The sequence below is a fragment of the Carassius gibelio genome, chromosome A25 (assembly GCF_023724105.1).
Source record: "Carassius gibelio isolate Cgi1373 ecotype wild population from Czech Republic chromosome A25, carGib1.2-hapl.c, whole genome shotgun sequence".
NCBI lineage: Eukaryota > Metazoa > Chordata > Actinopteri > Cypriniformes > Cyprinidae > Carassius > Carassius gibelio.
Window position 1 is genome coordinate 19,277,689 of NC_068395.1, and position 5,000 is coordinate 19,282,688.

Below are 5,000 nucleotides of genomic sequence, written 5' to 3' on the forward strand. Positions count from 1 at the left end.
AATTCATTCTCATCCCCACTCTCATAGTTTTCAATTCTTTCAATCCAGTCCTTTGGTATCGCTTTCTTTAAATCCTCATATTGTCCTTCTAACTTCCTTCTCCACGCCCTTTTGCCCCCCTCTCTCAATGCATCCACAACTGCCTGTAAAGGTACATAACCCTCTATCACCTCATACAATAGATCTTTTATTTGTCTCAAACCACAATCCCACCATTCTTTATAATACATGACCTTACCGTCCCTTATGATATTCGGATTTAAAAACAATGGTTGTTCTAAAAGCTGGGCCCTTCCTTTAGGTAAAATCAGTACATTTTCTAAAAATTCCCCCCATGATTCCAAAACCTCCACATAAAAACATGGCAGACCTTTTAACATCCAGCTTTTCATTTTCATCCATAAAACATTACATCCCATATTACATTTTTCCAGGTAATATTCCATGACTCTTTTCCAAATTACATCACTTTTGCTCTCTAGAAACTTCTGAACTGTTTTAATTCTCAGCGTTCTCATTCTTAAAAATGGATCTAAAAGTCCCAATCCTCCCTCCTTTATGTTTCCAAGTAATGTATCATATGCAATCTTAGCCCTTCCATTTCCCCATAAAAACTTTAAAACCAATTCTTTCATTTTTTTGTAGTACAGATGAGGCAATGGGGTTACTCCCAACACATACCAGACTTTCGACAGCATCAATGAATTTATAATTAAAACTTTCCCCCTTAGCTTTAAATCTCTAATTTGCCAAAATCTCAGTCTTTTTCCAATTCCATTTAAAACACCTTCCCAATTCAAAGTGTCTGCCTTATTAGAATCAATACCAACCCACAACCCCAAAATCTTGATGTGCTGCATTTCCTCCTTGAATTGTATATGCTGCGGTATTTCCTCTACTCTGCCAATCCTCATACACACACTTTTCCCCACATTTACTTTGGCTCCCGACCCTTTACAATATCTTTCTAAAATCCCCATTGCCCTATCAATACTTTGGATGTCTTCTACCAACAAGGTTGTATCATCTGCATACTGATACACTGCTTCTCTTTGGAAATGGTTCTTTATTTGTATTCCTTTGATTTCTCTGTCTGCCTTAATAGCCAAACCAAGTGGCTCGGCTACCAGAGAGTAAAGTAAGGCAGACAGTGGGCATCCTTGCCTGATCGACCTTGTTGGTTGAAAACAATCCGTTAAAAAACCATTGCATTTTATGCATGTTAACACATCTGAGTAAAAAATCCAAATCCATTTTCTAAAATTTTCTCCAAAACCAAAAGCCTTAAGAACATCAAATAAAAACTCATGCTCTACCCTGTCAAATGCCTTTTCTAAATCCAGACTTATTAAAAATCCCCCCTTTCCCTTCTCCTTCATATAATAAATTGTGTCTCTTATACTTTTAACCACATCTACTATATCTCTTCCTTGCACCCCGTATGCCTGTGTTGTTTTTATTATTTTTGGTAAAACCTTTTTTAATCTGTTTGCTAATACTTTTGCTAATATTTTAAAATCTGTATTCAACATGGATATAGGTCTAAAATTTTTAAGATCTTTTGGATTACCGCTTTTTTTGTAAATCATTTTTACCATGCCTATCTTCATTTTTTCACTCAACACCCCCTTCTTGAAAATTTCTTCAAAAACTTCTTTTAAAATTGGCACTAACATTTCTCTAAAAGTTTTATAAAATTCATTAGTCAAACCATCCACACCAGGGCTCTTTCCAGGTTTTAACTGTTGAATTGCCATATCTATTTCTTCTTCCTTAATTTCTTCATCACACAAAATCCTGTCCTCACCTGTTAACTTAGATTTAATTTGTTTAATCAAAAACTCCTCATCATTTTTTCCTATACCTTGTCCCTTAAACATGTCCATGTAATATTGCTTTACTGTTTTCAAAATTTCTTTAGTTTCTGTTTCTATTTCCCCTTTTTTATTTAAGACTTCTTTCAATAGATCAGCCTTCTGCCTATTTTGTTCTAAATTAAAGAAAAATTTTGTGCATCTTTCTCCCTCTACTGCATATTTTGCTTTACTTCTTATAATTGCACCCTTACATTTTTCCTCTTCTAATATCTTTAATTTATCTTGTAGCATTATTATTTTTTCAATTTCCTCTTTTCCATTGCTTTCTGACACTTTACTTAACTCATTATTCAGGAGTTTGGTTAATTCGGTTTCCTTCTGTCTTTCTAATTTTCTGACATTTTTGCTGTATTCTATTGAAAATGTCTTTATTTCCCACTTAACACTGTCCCACCATACTCTTTTCTCTTCCCTATACATTCTATTAATTTTGCTTTCTTCCACAATCCCTTTAATACTTTCCTGATATGCATTACTCTTTAAAATCTTTGCATTTAAAACCCACACTCCCCCTCCCCTTTTCACACTTGAAGAATCTAATGTTAAAAATAAGAGAGAATGATCACTAAGACCAACTCGTTTATAATAAACATTAGTAATATTCCCTTGCATTTCCTCTGTACATAAAATATAATCAATCCTACTTTGTTTCAGTTCTTTTAAAACAAATTGTCTTCTTGAAAATTGCCTACTCGTTCTATTTCTTTCTCTCCACACATCAATCAATTTAAAATCCCCCATCAGTTTGTTCAACTCCTCCCTTCCCTTATCAGTCTTAAAAACCATATTACTTGCTAAGTCTAATTCTGTAAAAACAGTATTAAAATCCCCCATTAAAATCACCCTTTCATTAATTCTTACATTTGCAGATATTGTTTTAAAAAATTCCACCTTTTGCTTTTCTTCATTTGGAGCATGTATGTTACATATTGTACATCTCTCATTTCCTTTTTCTATTTCAACAGCTAAACATTTCCCTGCTCCATCATTAAACACCACACTTTCTTTTTCACACACCTCTCTTCTTATTAAAATAGCAACCCCTTTCCCAGTTTTCTCTGTACCATTATTACAATGTATATTCCCATCCCATAAATTTTCAAACCTTTTAACACAATAATTTTTCCAATTCGTTTCTTGTAATACAAATACATCCACCCCTCTACATAATTCCCTCATATTTTCAAATTTCTCCACATCCATTAAACCTCGTGCATTAAATGAAACAACTCTTAAAAACATAAAAACAATATAAAATAAATAATTAAAACATTTCATTTTTTTTTTCAGTCATGCTCCATATCTCTCAGTACATCAAATCTGTTCTCACAACCCTCCTTGTCTTTTAATATTCCTTGCCTTAAAAATCTTTTCTTTGCAATGTCTATATTGGGTGTTACCTTTAAAGTTCTTCTTCTTTGTATTCCTTCTCGTTCTTTCCTACGTTTCTCTTCTCCTTTTCTCTCCATTCTCCTCTCCTGATAACCTTCCTCGTCGTTTTGTTGTTCCCCATGTTCCTCGCTCATATCCATAGTCTTTTGCACAGTCCATTGAGATGTTGTTATTTCTCCATCTAGTTCTTTCTTCTTTTCTCCTGTGTCCCCCTGATGTTCTTTCTCTCCATTGTCCTCTCTCAGTCCACAGTGTTTCTCTTCTCCTTTTCTCTCCATTCTCCCCTCCTGATAATCTTCCTCATTGTTTTTTTGTTCCTCCTGTTCTTTGCTTATTTCCATGGTCCTTTGCACCGTCCCTTGTGATATTGTTTTTTCTCCATCATTTTCTTTTTCCTCTCCTCCTGTGTCTGCTTGATGTTCTTCCTCTTCATTTTCCTCTCCCAGTCCACAATCTTCCATCTCCTTGTTTAAAACATTGTCCATCTCGGTTTCCCTCTGCTTTTGCCCACCCACATTAACAACCATATCTGTTTCTTGTTCACTACTATTTTCTCCCTCCCCCATCCAACATTCGCACCTCACCAACACTTTCCTACATTCCGGGCACTTCACTGCATTGCAGCTTCTTGCCAAGTGCCCCTGCTCTTTGCACTGGTAACAAATAAAGTCCGGGCAATCTTTAAATACATGTCCTGGATCCATACACAATCTACAGGTTTTCACCTGCCGATCGTGTATAATCCGAAAGTACTGTGTGCCCTCAGCAGTCTCAAACTTGCTGCTATATGGTAGAGATACAACTTCCTTTGGGAACCTGACCTTTACATATCTCGTACCATCTGCTATTTCAGTACCCGGATATGTTCTTCTCTTAATGTTGGTTGAGGGAGTTACACCCCATGCCTCCAATTTATCTAATATATCCTGGTCATCAACATATGCAGGCAAATGCATGAAAGAAACAACATATTCTCTTACTTGTAGCTTTCTAATCTCACAAAATTGTTGCTTGATTCTTAGTCCATCCTCTAGCTTTTCACACTCCTCCTCATTTGATAATGTGATCTCGAATTCTTTGCCTTGTCTTGGTCTTATCGCCAAAATCTTTCCTCCTCCAATTTTTCCATTCACTTCTTTGATAATATCCTGCACCGATCCATCTCTCACCTCTGCCAGATCCACAATTACAGTTGCTTCCTTTGAATAAATAATCATTTTCTTTGCCTCGTTGTATCCAAGCCGTTGTCCTGTAGTGTTTTCCGTGTCAAAGTCCCTGCGTCTTTCTCCTGCCATTTCCTTGTTCATTTCCATGTAATCAGTCCAATTTTGAAAAAATAACAAAAAAAACCCTCCAAAAATAAAAATCCTCCCCAGACAGCCTAGGCTGCTGGGAAGTGTTTGAACTTAAAAACAAAACAAAACAGAAAAACAGAAAAAAAGCTAACTTTAAACAAAAAATGGGTTTACAAACAACAATGGTGAGCCTACTCTCACCCACTACTGCCACCTCACTTCCTGCTAGCACTCTAGCGTTGCCAGGTTGGTATGGCCGTAAGCGAAGACTGCCGCAAAGAGAAGGCTATTTAGAGATCAGCCAATCTAATCGCCAGTACATTATATAAGTAGGAAAGAAAACCCAAAAGCTTAAAGCACCTGGTATTCCTAGCCGGTCTCTCATCCAAGTACTAACCAGACCTAAGCCTGCTAAGATTCAGAGATTGGGCATCGA

At 36.2% G+C, this 5,000-nt stretch overlaps 1 protein-coding gene across 3 annotated transcripts in view; it reads right to left on the bottom strand.

The window, feature by feature from the left end:
* Positions 1-5,000, bottom strand: part of LOC127947410 (glutamic acid-rich protein-like) — a 255,412-nt gene that overhangs the window by 49,109 nt on the left and 201,303 nt on the right. The gene's annotated exons all lie outside the window — the stretch shown is intronic.